A 15,284-nucleotide genomic window follows, 5' to 3' on the forward strand; every position below is an offset into this window, starting at 1 on the left:
CATTTGCTCTCGGTGTGCAGGTCTCTGCTTGACCAGGAGGACAGCGGGTAGTGAGAACCTGCCCACAGGGCTGGAGGGCCTGGAAAGACCCGCTCCTGATTTCCATTCCCCTTGCTGGACTCCCTGGGCCGGCTCCATCACTGTAAAACATGCAACCCAGCAGTTCCCCCCTTCCCTGGGCTGTGTTACCTGCCGTAAAATGAGAGGCTTAGACTAATATTCCTGCGGGTCCCTCCAGCTGTGTCAGGTCTGTGACTCTACAGTTTGAGGCCCCTGGTTGCGAATATTTGAGCCTTGGGTGTTTGAATGCTTAGGAGAAATCTCATCCTGTATCTGAAAAAAATCAGGGCAGAGAATCTCTGTCTTATTTCCACATGAGAACTGCCATGTTTTATGCCACTGTGATACCTTGGGCATGGTTGTTTGAGATGCCTTTTTTTTTTTTTTTTGGAGAGGGACACCTGAGTGGCTCAGTGGTTAAGCGTCTGCCTTCGACCCAGGGCATGATCCTGGAGTTCCAGGATCGAGTCCCACATTGGACTCCCTGCAGGGAGCTTGCTTCTCCCTCTCCCTATGTCTCTGCCTCTCTCTTTCTGTGTCTCCTTAATAAGTAAACAAAAATCTTTTAAAAAAGAAAAGATTTTATTTGAGAGAAAGAGAGAGAGCATGAGCAGAGGAAGAGGCAGAGGAGAGGGACAAACAGACTCCCTGCTGAGTGGGGAGCCCCACAGAACCCTGAGATATGACCTGAACCCAAGTCAGACCCTTAACAGACTGAGCCACCCAGGCGCCCCGATTGTTTGAGCTTCTTAAACTTGAGCTCACTTATGTTTGAGCTTCTTAAACATAAATAATCATTGACAGTTTGGCTGTCCCTGCTATCAGCTTTACTTTTTAGGTGTCAAAAAATTGGACTAGCTTTGCACTGTTATTAAAAGGATGGTCTAACATTAGTATGAAGGGTGTGCATTACTGTCAGAATCATTAAAAAACATGTAGATACTATGCTTCATATTTTTCATTTAGTAATTTCATAAGCTGACTTTTGAGCTACATACATTTTCTTCAATGCAGAAAGTAGCTCTGAGGAGTTTTTGTACCCCATCACTCTGACCTTCGTTTCGGAATTAGCCTTTATTTGGTCTCTTATTAGGAACCATTTCTGCTTTGTCCTCCTACCTGTGACCTGACTCTCTTCTCCTAAAGGATAGCAGACTGACCAAGTCCTAGAGGGCAGTCCCTGTTGCGTGAGGGATCACAGTAATTGGGCATCACTTTCCAGCTCACTGTCAGTGCAGTGAGCAAGGACAACCTTCTGGATACCCTTCAGGGAACTTGACCAATGTTTGACTATCTGTTTTTACCAAGTAAATTATAAACCACCTGTGGAGGCTCAGCTGATGAAGTGATGCAACCAGACCCACCTTCTAGGGCTTTTTCTGTTTCCAACAGCTGTCCTTGGCATCAAGAGAGATTGAAAGGTTCATGCTGCTGGTTACGTGGTAGGAAGAGGCATAGTGAACTTTTATTCATGGTTATTATTTTCTTGGATTTTTTTAACCACAGTTAATTAATATTATCAGAATGGATTTTGAAAAAAAAAAAGAATGGATTTTGAATGACAGAGAAGAAAAAATTGCTTGCATTCTGGCTCTGTGAGCAAGAGCTGCAGGATATTTCATCAGAAACTGATCTTGAGGACTAAGTTCACATCCGGTGTAGGTCCTTTTATAGAGCTCACTTAATTTTAACTTTGATTTATAAGTTCTGAAGCAAACTTTGTTGCTTTGCAGTATTTAGATCTCCCAATGAGACAGAAATGATGCCTTCCAGTTATATAGCAATTTTGTAATTGTTTTCTATTTCCTTCTTTTTCAGTCATATAATGTTTTTCCCTCAAATAATAAAATGGTGCCTTACATTTTCTCTTTTTTTTTTTTATTGGAACGGTTAATAAGAAAGCCCACATTTCTTTGCCATGTGGACCCCTCTATATATGCTATTCACAACATGGCAGCTTATTTTTTCAAAGCATAACTTTCCAGTGCTACAGTCTAGCATATTACATTTCATATCCGTCTATCCATCTGTCTATCTGTCTATCTATTTGTTTTCATAGACTCCACACCCAGTGTGGAGCCCAACATGGGGCTTGAACTCACAACTTTGAGATCAAGACCTGAGCTGTTGTCAAATCAGACACTTAACCAACTAAGCCACCCAGGTGCCCCATATTTAAAAATATTTTTATATTACATAATTAATTTAAAAGTTTTTAAAATATTCACTTCCCAGGATCTCATAACAAAGCAAGATTTGAGCCTAGTACCTCCTGTCACGTTAGAGCATTCCTCATTGATATGTGGGTACAGCATTGGAGAGGCTCACAGATAACCACCCCACGTTGTAATAGTGTTAGAACATCTACATGATGATTACTATGTACCAGACATTATTTTAATTCTCTCAGGTGTATTTATTCAAGTAGTCCTCATGGAAGTCTTGCTAGAGCTATTTTTAATACAGTCATTTTACAGATGAGGAAATGGAGGAAATACAGAAGCTAAGGAACTCGTGCCAGCTCATGACAGTAGGTGGTAGAACCAAGACTTTCACCTAACCAGTATGGATCCAGATGCCACACTCTTAACCACTTGACTTTATGGCCTCTCTAGGTAGCGGGTTGGGTAGAAAGTGCCCTGGCCTAAGAGTCTGAAGATCTAGGTTTGGGTTCTTGCTTTATAAAAGTCTCTGAATAAAGGTGAATAAACCTCATTTCTGGTATTTGTAAAACAATGTGAACGATGTATCATCTCTAACTTACAGATTTATTGAAAAGATTCCTTGCAAACTGTAAAGTGCTTTCCAATGTAAAGTGTATTATGCTTTCTCTTGGGAAGCAACACTGCACTTGGAAGTAAGTACTGAATAAAATGGGTGAGTTACTGCGCTACGGATGAATTCGGGCAGCCAGACAAATATTTGATGGGTCCTAGGCTTTTTTTTTTTTTTTTTTGTAACTTTTCTCAATTTCTGTATTCAAGAGACATGGAGTAAAAGAGTGCAATTTCAGAGGTAGGGAAGTGCTTTCCTGGTGACATGGTCACCGTCCACTAGCAAAAGTCCATCAAAAATAATTTACAAAACCACCTATCAGGCCTTGTAGACGTTTTCTCAGCAAATTACTTTACAGACATAGAAACCTCAGCCTGATGGCAGGTCATATGGTAATGGGTCCAGAGCACAAGAAGAAAGACCAGTGTCCTTTGAGCGATTTGGGCAATACTACAATGAAAAGCTGTTTGAAGGGGGCCAGAGTCAATGCAATTAAAAAGATGGAAATCTTTGTATTGGGCCCCGAAGTGTAACCACTTTTGTCTTTTCCCCCGGAATTGTGGGCCTTGACAGTGGAGAACGTTTTGTGGCAAAATCAGATGGCCCCAGAGAGCATATCTGATTTGTACTCTGTGTGAAGGTTCTGAGGCCCATTATTCAAAACCTTCATTAGGTGTAGAAAGGACAGTTGAAAGCAGAGAATGTTGAGTACATCATGGGAGGCAGCAAGTATTATGGGTATCTGACTAACCACTCCGGTTGCCCTGCCAAGTTGCCTTGGGCACACCACGGTCTAGAAAGGAGCAGTCCCTCACACACCCAGCTCTAAGAGGTCCATGAAACACTTCTCTCTGCTTAGAATTAGGGTTGTGGCTTTCAGTTCAAATGCCCCTTTTGTTGGATACCTTCTTGCTCACCTCCTGTCTTTATGAGGTGATGGCTACTTCTACCTGGAAGAAATGGAGCAGCTCAACTCTTTATAGATATACAGATTTAAGTTCTTCATTTTAAAGTGTTTCCTATTATGCTGCCTACAAGTTGTTGAAGTTCTACCACATATGAGCTAATAAAAGGCAACAGAAGTTCATCTTGTTTCCGTTCTCTGTGGTTTGACTTTTTACCACTATTAATTCCCTCAATTACTAACCTGTTAGATGAGACAGTCAAGGCCTGGCTGAAAATCTGGTTATTGTCCTTCAAAATTTAGCAATAAGGCATGAGTTTCCACGTAAAAAACCTTATTTCCCATTAAAGTAGAGCTAGATCGCTTCACATCTAAGGCTTTCCAAAGAGCATTCTGCATGACCAACAGACCTGTCCTGTCAGGCTTTACTAGTTATCAATTCATGGTCACTTGGAGGCAAGAAATGGATCATGAGCGTGTACCTTGCTCTCTGTGGTGTTGTAAGAGGACGTAAAATGTGGCTGATAGAGTGCTGGGTGGTATCAGCTAATCTGGACCATAATATCCTAAGCACTAAGGCATGGAGGAAAGAGCCTGCGCCTTGGGGGTGTATGTGCAGCTCAATTATTTACTGGCTGTGTACTGGATGATGACTAAGTAAACTTCTTAAAGCCATCTTTCCAATCCTTCTATTGGGAGTAAATAATACCCTTACGGGAGAGACTGTGGAGAAGCAAGCCCAGTACCAGCTGGGTCCTGAGCGCCGTAGTTTGCTCAGACATTCATCTGTACGTCAAACAGTTATTGAGAGTTTTCTACATGCTGGGCGTTGGATAAAAGATGTTTCATTCATTAATACAAAACAGAGTGCTAATTTTGTTGTAGGGTAAAAATCGTGGGCAGGGAGAAAAGATAATGATGCTCGCTTGTTACTGAGGGCTGTCCCTGGGTAAGTCAGGGGGTCCAGTGTTTTCACTGGATGTCCATGCCAAAGACTTTTTCTCTCTTGACATTATCAAGGAGAGGACAAGAGAAAACAAAGTGATTTAATGACAGACTAGGGACTATTTTTATTCCTAATTATGCTTTCTCTTGACATTCACTGAGACATTTCAAAGATTAATTTCACCTTCAGAATTACTGCTTTATATTTCGTTAATCACGATGGTCAGTTTTTGTACAACTAGGACATTTACAAAAGGAATGCTTATAGAAGACAGTGCCTCCCATTGCAACTAAAGATAGACATGACTCATTTGAGTGACAAGGCAAGCTGTTTTTCCATAAGGCTGAGGTTGAGATTTGGCAGTTCAGTATTTGCTTGTAGTGACGGTGAGGTTTGAGATTTGGTGAGAATGTTGGTTCTGGCAGCTTTCGCGGCTGGTATGATGAGTGTGGAATGAGTCTCCACCCGCTCCCTTCCCTGCCACTTCTGCTGCTTATTCACCACGTCCATCATCTGCTGTCACCATCCTCATTGTCCAGGAGCCCTGAGCCTTCTCTCCAGTGCCGACCGCTGGCCGATATATTGCATCCACCCTGACTTCCCAGCCTCTCAGCCTCTTCTCCTGGCCTAGACTTCTGTATTGCCATATGCTCTCAGTTCCCTGAAAGTCTTTTCAGCCTTACCTTCAGCTAACTTCCTGCTCATCCTGGCTTAATTTGCAAGCTGACTTAATTATTCTCTGTTATTGGAAAAAATGTGGAAATTGGAGTCAAGGGAATGAGACTCCTATCACAGTGTACTTACTGGGCCACTGGCATCTGAACCTGTACCTCTTCGATAAGCTGAGAAAATCAGACCTACTGTAGATGGGAGGTTGTGTCAGGTCATTGAGAGAAAACCACCAAACACCAAGCCTTGCATATAGTAGGTATAATATAAATGGGCACACACTTATTTATTGATTTGTTTGCCACAACTGGTGTTTTTAGACAAATTCACATGCAAAGCTAATAAATGCTGAGGGCATTCTTTTGTGAACCTGCTGCTTGATTTCCTGTAGGCCAATGGTAATTAATATTACTGGAACACATGTGTGTATACATGGATTTATACACACATTCATGTTTATTCGTAGCTGGACATACACATACTCATGCACGTGTGTGCTTGTGTACAGTGTTTTCTATGCTACAACTTAGGCAGTGCTAACAAAGATATAAAGAATTTAGGCTCGATTGCATCTTACTAATTTATATTATCAACAAATTCTTTAAAAGAAAGCAAGGCTGTACAAGCATGGGTTTCATAGAATTATTATATGGCAATTCCAGAAAATAACGTCATGCACAAGGCTGGAATTGTTCTAAAGAATAATCACTAATCTTGTTGATATTCAGTGGAGATGCTAATATGTGAAACTCCCTAGTTAACGTAGAGTTCTCTAAGAGAGGGGCCATGTTGCTTGGCCTGGGTAGGGAAGTGCATACCACTAACATTGATAAATTGAATACAATTCACGCAGAGCTCAGAAGTTCATTCTGTGTCACCATGGTGGGCTCTGAGTAGATGGCAGACCATAAAACAGGCTTAACCAGACATTTCCATGTCACAGGCCATCGTTAAGTCTTCTTTAATGGGTTCACCTGCCAGGATGTTCAGTGAAGGGAAATTATTATCCTTTTACCAGTTCTTTGTTATTATTTTTTTTTCTTACATTTTTACCAGTTCTTTGAAGATCGTCTCATCGGACTTGGCATTTTGACTCCAAAGTGGGAAAGGGACAAATCAGACCATCAGCAGAACGCAGGAGGCTATCCTGCTGGTAATTAAGGGAGTGCCATGAAATTTTCAACTTTAGGTCTTAGGAGACAAAAAAGAGCGATCCTGTGGGGTCCAAATGGAGACCACCTTTGCAGCCTCCCTGATCCCCCCCTCTACCCCAACTGTACATGGAGAAATGAGACTGGTGTTAGGAACTCTCTAAAGAAGATCACCCAAGGCTCTTTTTCTTCCAAATAGATTTCTTCTTCCTCTTATCTCTTATTTTCTTATGTCCTGTAATCATCTATCTTTTCTCTTTTTAGCGTTATCTGTATGTGTTTAGGGGATATGGTTGCCCTTTTATGTAAAACAAATATTGTTAGACGTGGGCATTAAACTCCCAGTGAGTACTAAGTGCAATTCTCTGTGGCATATGCCTCTGATGTCAGCTGAAATGAACTTCGTTCAGCAAATGGTTTGTAAATATTGGTTTGGGTTTGGCAACAAGAGTGAACAAATCGGTATTTCTGCCTTATCCTGAGTTTATCCAAACAAATCCACTAGTTTTATATTTAAAAATGCAGGCACGGATTGTTTGAGTCTCAAGTGTTCCCCCATCTGTCCCGTGTATTAATCATCTTCAGAGCTGTTTGCTCTGACCCGCCGCTCAGCATTTGGCGCTCACACGCTCGCAGTGGTTACCTTGCTTGAAAACCTGGTGAGGTTATTCTACTTGACGTACACAGTTTTAGTGTTCCTGAAAACAGGAATGTTCAACGAGGAGCCATTCTCGGTGTGGGAAGAAAGGAGCTGGCCTGGCAGGAAATACAGCAGCTTGTCCCCTTGCTGAGTGAGCTAAACGGAGAGGGCAACACTGGAACGTTCTCTCTGGCAGTACATGTGAGGGCCTCGTTTCTGTGAGCTGTCTATGCCTCTCTTGCTTTTGGCACGGACCCATCTCCAGGTTAGCTGGAAAGCCTGGTGTCTTTATTTTTAAACTTGCTGTCATTTCCATGCCTTGTGGGAAGAGAAGGTTTGAAAAGGATCATTTGTTCTTGGGCTGAGCTTCAGAGTTTGGGTGCCAAGATATCCCTCAGGCTCCCTGGACCTTTTGAAGTAAACAGGAATGCCAACGAGCCGTAAGCCCTATAATAACAACCAGAAAGTTCGGCCTCTTTAGTGAAAAGGGGGTAGAAAAGAGTGTTTGCAAGGTAATGTTATCTGTGGAAGATTTTTTTTTATTATTTTATAAATTAATTTTTATTGGTGTTCAATTTACCAACATACAGAATAACACCCAGTGCTCATCCCGTCAAGTGTCCCCCTCCGTGCCCGTCACCCATTCACCCCCACCCCCCGCCCTCCTCCCCTTCCACCACCCCTAGTTCATTTCCCAGAGTTAGAAGTCTTTATGTTCTGTCTCCCTTTCTGATATTTCTCACACATTTCTTCTCCCTTCCCTTATATTCCCCTTTAAATCTGTGGAAGATTTAAAGGAATCAGTGGAGTCCTGAGACTCTACGTGGTGGAATGTGTGTATTTTAGGATTAAGTTGAACACTTTGGGTCATGGCCTGGGGTTAAACAGAAAGACCAAACAGCAGGCGCCCAGGGAGTGGTGGGAGGTCCCAGGGCGTGCTGGAATTTCAGGCCTTCCCACCGGGCTGGGTGCACAGGCAGAGGCGAGCCTGTCCCCTGCAGGAACCAAGTGGTACTGCTGGGCAGTGTCACTTGGCGGGCAAGGCAGGCTTGCCCAATTTTAAATGGGAGGCTCTCGTCCTGCCTTTGCATCAGAGTCCACAGTCTGTCTTCAAACTGGGTACACGCAGCTGAACTTGCGAGAAGACTTAGGAGGTGCGCCCTGGCTAGCTGGCTTCACGGCATTGACTTTGATGTGTTCTCATTCCTAAAGCTGCTGCCCCTTGGAACGCTCCTTGGCCTGGGCTGGAAGCCGCCTCTCCTTTGCCACCTCCCCCTTCTGGTTGCCCTTTTTGCCAACTTTACAAAAGACAGACACACCCTTTAACACATCCTCAGTCTCATGGTGTTTTATCCGAGGGTACAGGAGAGAGTGCATCATTTCAAACTTTATTGCAGGGGTGCACGTGCAGGAACGTTTGAAGACTGCTAATCAGGTTAATCTTCCTCCAGCCATCTAAATCGCTGCTGTCCCAGAGAACTGTAATGGAAGTCACGCGTGTAGACAATATTTGTAATTTTACATTTTCTAGTAGCCGTGTCAAAAAAAGGGAAGGGAAATGGGTGAATTAATTTTCATGCTACATTTGTATTTAACTCGATATGTCCCAGATATTTTTTTAAGATTTTATTCATTTATTCTTGAGAGATAGAGAGAGAGGCAGAGACACAGGCAGAGGGAGAAGCAGGCTCCGTGCAGGGAGCCTGACGTAGGACTCGATCCCGGGTCTCCAGGATCACACCCTGGGCTGAAGGCGGCGCTAAACCGCTGAGCTACCTGGGCTGCCCTGTCCCAGATATTATCATTTCAACATGTAGTCACTACAAAAACTATTAGTGAGATATTTTTTTATTCTCTTTTTCATACTGTCTTTGACATTTGGGACACACTTTGCGCTCACAGCATGTCTCAGTTCAGACTTTGCTCCATTTCAGGTGTTCAGCAGCCATGTGTGACTAGCAGCTGCTACACTGGATGGTGCAGTTCTAAGTGACAAAGTGTATAATCTTTAAGCTGATAGTATGTGGGAGGCAAGGAACATTTAGAGTGGTTCGTGTTTGAATTACAAAAAAATAATATAACTGAGATCGATAGACATTGCTTAAGAGCATGGACTTTGGAGTCAGACTGAATCCCAGCCTCACTGCTTATCAGCTGGTGACCTTGGACAAGTTACTTAACCTCTCCTTGCATTGGTTTCCACTTTTATAATAAAAAAATAACAATAATAAGAGTACCTTCTTCATATGATTGTTATGACTGTATCTAAAGCACCTGGAGGAATGTCTAGCATCTGGTAAGCACTATTTAAGTTTTGCTATTAGTATTAATAGTAGTAGTACCATTTCTAGATAAAGCCACCAGGGTAGCCATGGTGTAGTAGCAGAAACTCTAGGCTTTGGTCAGAAGACTTGTGCTCTCCTTCCATTGATCACATTGTGTCCTAACCTTCCTAACACTCACTTTGAGGTCAGGTGTGAATGAGTCTGTACCTCCTACCTCCTAGGGCACCACACTAGATGAACAAATAATAAAGCATATTTCATAGCTACCATTTCTGAGTCTTCTATCTTCCAGCATAATATTTTCTCTCATATTCCCTTCAATTAACTCTTTGAGGAAAGTTTTTTATCCCCCTGGCACCCTGGAGGAAATCAAGGCTTGGTAACTAGCCCCAAGTTGTATGGCTGGGTGGAGACTGAGCTGGAATTTGAATGCTAGAAGGTTAGACTCTGAAGCCCATGGCCTTGAGCAGGGCTGTTGAGCTGTTGCCCCTGCATACATCATGATTAATACTAAGATGCACAGATTAGTTCACATGAAATTAAAATCTAAGTGAAACCTGGAGGTTTTCCCATTTCCCCAAGATATCAGATTAAGTTAATATGAAACACCATCTAATAAGAACACCTAGAAGTGCCAGACAAGTATAGCAAACATTTTCTCTTTCTTTCTTTCTTTCTTTCTTTCTTTCTTTCTTTCTTTCTTTCTTTCTTTCTTTCTTTCTTTCTTTCTTTCTTTCTTTCTTCTTTCTTTTTTTTTTTAAGATTTTATTTATTTATTCATGGCAGACACACAGAGAGAGAGAGGCAGAGACACAGGCAGAGGAAGAAACAGGCTCCATGCAGGGAGCTTGACATGGGACTCGATCCCGGGTCTCCAGGATCACACCCCAGGCTGAAGGCAGCACTAAACCGCTGGGCCACAGGGGCTGCCCAGCAAACATTTTCTTAAATGAATACCGAACTTATAAGACAGAAGAGGAATAAGCCATCAGGTAATCAAGACCGTGGTGAGATACCACTGCACATCCACTAGGGAGGCGATACTCAAAAGGGCAAGTGATAACAAGTGTTGGCCAGGAGGTGGGGACATTAGAACCCTCACACATTGCTGGGGGGAATGTAACATGGTGCAACCGCTGTGGGAGACAGTTTCTCTGGAAGCCTCTCAAGTGGTTAAACCATGTGACCCAGAGAGTCCACTCCCAGGTATGTCCCCACGAGAGATGAAGCATACTTCCACATAAAACTTGTACGTGAATGTTCATAGCATTATGCATCAGAGCTCAGAAGTAGAAATAACCCAAATGCCCATCAGCCGATGAATGGATTAAAAAATGTGGCAAACCCATTCCGTGAAATATTTGGCCTTAAAAAGGAGCGAAGTACTTATATGCTACAACTTGTATGAACCTTGGGAACATCATACTAAGTGGAAGGAGCCACTCACAATGAGCCAAATGTTGTATGATTCAGTTAGATGAAGTATCTGGAGTATGCGAATCTATACAGAAAGAAAGTAGATTAGTGGTTGCCTAGGCCTGGCGGACAGGGAAAATGGGTGACTGCTAATGGGTTTCTTTTGGGGGTGATAACATCCTGAAATTGAATATGGTGATGGATACACAACTCTGTGAATATACTAAAAATCAACGAACACTTTGAGTGAGTGAATTGTACTATAAGTAAATTCTATCACAAAACGTTTAGAAAAGAAATACGAGGAACTCCCCACCTGCCAGAAGGGAAGAATTGGGGGAGGGGGGACATTGCCTTCAGTGAAGGCTAAGAGCTTCAGATATTGTTTAGATTTGCTTTTCATTTTTCAAAAAGTGTTGTAATTATAGAGGGTTATAAAAAAATCATATAATTCTATGTATGTAACCAAAACAAGAGCCAAAGTGCCATCCTCTTCCCCAGCCATGCCCACTTCCATTCCTGCTTCTCAGGAAACCGCTTCCTCTTACCTTAGGCCTTGGCCTGCATGTTTCCAGTGTCACCTGAGTTCACTGCTGTTGCCTGATGTTTCCCCTTGGGGTAGCGTCTGCCGACGTCCCTCTATGGAAGAGGAAGGATGGCCTCTCACATCCCTCTCACATCCCTCATCTGCCTCAGAGAGTTAAATCACAATTTTGATTAGCTCCTTATTCAGTGTGTACAGTTTTGTTGTGTAATTATTCTCTTAGCTGAGGCTTTTTTTTTTATAAAAGTGCCCTGGTCCTGTTTCCTTTCTAGAACAACTGTCTTCCCTGACGTTAATAAAGGAGGGAGTCTGCACTGCCCTACAGAGTTAAGCATGGGGAGTCTGCACTGCTTCATTTTTGCCTTCCAGATATCCTGCAGATACCTGCGGTGGATTCTTACCTGGGACCCTGGAAGGGGGACTGTGGGCATCCTGGCTGTGAGTTAGCTGAGGTGACCAACCATGCAGCCCCACCGCGGTGGCTAACATGATGCTTTTCCCCAGCTGCTAGGAGCGTGAACTCAAACACGTCGGGAAAGCGATGCATTTTGTGTTTCGTTGGTGGAGACTTCCATTCTTCTGCTCCAATTCAGTGATATGAAACCGAGGTTCAGATTACTGTTCTACTGTATCATATTCTTGGGGTGCTAATCCTGTACCTTTTCTCCTGTGTCTCTTTGCTCTTACCTGAGAATACTCAGGTGTGTTCTATTTTTTTATACTTATTTTATACTTAATTTTTTATACTTATCTTCAGTGAAGTTAACCTGTGCGATCCCACAAAATTATGGAAGTGTTGCTCTTGAGCAGTTGTTGGTTTGCTGCTGCCAGGGATCATGAGGAGGCTGCCCAGATATGGTAATTTCTCAACTAGGGAATCTCACATGTAAGGAAAAGATACCTTTGGATCCCAACCACATATCAAGACTAGACCTAGCATTTCAACATCTCGGGATAAAATTTAATTTTTTAATTTTTTTTATTTTCTTAAGATAAATTTTTATTTTCCTCATGTGGAGCCCAGGCATCCTGGTCACCACCCTGCATCCACAAGTGGATTTTTTTTTTAATGGCTCAGTTTAATCCCCATTCCAACTCCAACTCACACAGACCCCACATTTGACCGTGCCTTGCTGCCGGTTATATTTAGCGTACTGAGGCATGTATTCACCCGCTCCCTGCACCCCCACTAAAATGATAAGGAAGTGGTTAAAAAAAAAAAAGCAAAACACAGAAGAGTGAGACAGTGGGATAACGGGAAAGGATGTGGCAGCAACAAAAATGTCAACGCTGGAAAATAGATGGATGAGTAATAACAGTGAGTGAACTGACGAGACAGAAGCTGAAATTTATGGTGGGGGTGTGAGAAACACCGAAGCAAGCCCGACAATCCCGCAGACCCTCCAAAAGCTCCAGAATGAAGCATGAGGTTCCTCTGAAACAGGTGAACTGATTGACTGTTCGTCCTTAGACCCCCAGCCTCCTCCCTCACCTGTGCTGCCCAGTGAAGGCTCTTACCTCACCTTCACGAGGGAGGATGAGTGATGAACTTTCTGGAAAAGTTGACTAGAGAGACTCTGGGCTCCCAGACAGCAGGCGTAGCTGGAAGAGGGAGCAGGAAATACCAGGCCAAAAAGGAGGCAGTATGTAAACAAGAATGGAAGAAGATTCCCCATGGTTCACCTCCCAGACCTGCTCTGAGCACATGGACATCTGGTCTTACTGAGTCACTCAGACGTCTGAACATCCCTCCCTGGGGCCTGCAGCCATTCCAAGAGAACAGTTGCCAAACCTGAAGTTTGGGGGTTCAGGCCCCCCACTTCTCACACAGGAAAGCCCCACAGCTAAGAGACCTGCAAGTACACCCAGCACTTATGTATAAATGGACAGAGGTCACCGGACACTTGGGGAAAGCCCACCATGGAAGACAGAGACAACACGCACACACACACACACACACACACACACACACAAGCACACGCGCAAGCAAGGAAGCGAACATAATGAATCTAGAAAAAATCAATTCAGACAGTAGAAGAGATGAAAACAAACAAAAAACTGGCATTAATCACCTTAGAGAAGTAACAGTGGCCCCACCGAAAGCACTGGCAGAAGCAGGTGTTGGGTAGGGTGTGGGAGGAGGGACTAATCCCACGCTGCTGGAGAGGATGCAGCAGCTCCTGGAGCAGTTTGGCGATTCCTGGTGGGATCCGCTGACCCAGCCCATTTCACTTATTGAAATGCATGCACAGGGAGACTCTCCACCCGGAGATTGTAGACAGATGTCTTTTGAAGCACTGTTTATAAATATTGAAAAAGAAGACATGACTACAAAAAAAAAAAAAAGAAAAGAAAGAAATCTTGCCATTTACGATGACGTGGATAGAACTAGAGGGTATTATGCTGAGTGAAATAAGTCAATCAGAGAAAGACAATTATCAATCATGGTTTCATTCATAGGTGGAATTTAAGAAACAAAACAGAGGATCATAGAAGGGAGGAAAAATTAAAACAAGATGAAATCAGAGAGGGAGACAAACCATAAGAGACTCTTAATCATAGGAAACAAACTGAAGGTTGCTGGAGGGGAAGGTGGGTGGGGGAACGGGAGGTAACTGGGGAACGGACATTAAGGAGGGCATGTGATGTGATGAGCACCGAGTGTTATGTAAGACTGGTGAATTACCTCTACCTCTGAAACTAATAATATATGTTAATTGAATTTAAATAAAAAAAAGAACCAACTAACAACTGTAGGGGAATGGATACGTAATCTGAGATATATTTAGAGTGGGGTGTTATGTGCTTGTGAAATGCGTGAAATCTAGTTATATAATATGGCTGTCTCAGAAATAAAATGTTGGATAAAAAGATCAAGTTGCCAAGGCTGGAAGTGGGAATGAGGATAATTAATATTTATAAAATAACTCTTTGTTCTAGGGGCTGTTATTATCCTCATTTTATAGCCAAGGAAACTGAGGCACAGAGAAGCTAAATGTCCAAGATTACACAGCTAGTAAATAGTGAAGGGGGCATAAACCTGCCTGGTAATGTTCATAGACTTCAGGCCGAAGAGCAAGAGGACATAGGAACATGGGACTTTATTTGTAACATTTTTTTTTAAGAGATCTGAAATAATTGTGGCCAGTCTGAGTGTCCATTATATTATTTTAAAATCTTTTATATGTTCAAATATTTCATAATACATTTTAATGACCAAGGAGACCATAACCTTGGAAATAGCCTACTGCTGAGTGGCCAGGGCGGCGGGGCTGACCCATAGAGCTCGATTCTATCCATCAGTCTGTGTATTTTTCACTGAGCTTCAGCAAAGCACCTTTCCCCGTCCTGTTCCGCACGTGCTTTATCATCGATACTGGCGGTGTGCTCTCCTGCAGGTGGTGATATCGGCCGGAGGGAACAGCACCGTAACCCCAGACAAAGGGACCGTGTTCGGGGGGTCAGAGCAGGGCCAGAGAGAACTCAGTTCTTTAGCTGCTTATTAGGTCCCTGGAGAGCTGCGCTTCCAGCTGGGCAAGAGTTTGAAATTTTGCCTAAACTACTTTATAATATGGTTAAGTAGAGCCTTTGCCGGGAATTTTGGTGTTATTTTCTTCATCATTGCTGTCATCTGTGACTCAGAATTTAATCACTTGTGTGTTTTCTTTTTTTTTTTTTTTTTAATGTGGCTCTTAGATTGCGGGAAATGAGAGTGAACCTTCTCTTATGTGGCACATTTGAGGAAAGGACAGCTAACAAATATTGTAATTAACAGTTACTCTCTATTCCAAATGTGCAATACTTTTTTTTTTTTTTTAATATTTCACTTAGAGAGAAAGGAAGTACCCAAGCATGAGTCGGGAGAGGGAGAGGGACAACAGACTCCACAGGTTG

The 15,284-nt window shown here is 42.9% G+C and overlaps 1 protein-coding gene across 2 annotated transcripts in view; it reads left to right on the forward strand.

Moving 5' to 3' along the window:
- MTMR7 (myotubularin related protein 7) overlaps positions 1-15,284 on the forward strand; it is a 173,872-nt gene that overhangs the window by 143,793 nt on the left and 14,795 nt on the right. The window lies entirely within an intron of this gene.

The sequence above is a fragment of the Nyctereutes procyonoides genome, unplaced genomic scaffold (genome assembly GCF_905146905.1).
Source record: "Nyctereutes procyonoides isolate TBG_1078 unplaced genomic scaffold, NYPRO_anot_genome, whole genome shotgun sequence".
Lineage (NCBI taxonomy): Eukaryota > Metazoa > Chordata > Mammalia > Carnivora > Canidae > Nyctereutes > Nyctereutes procyonoides.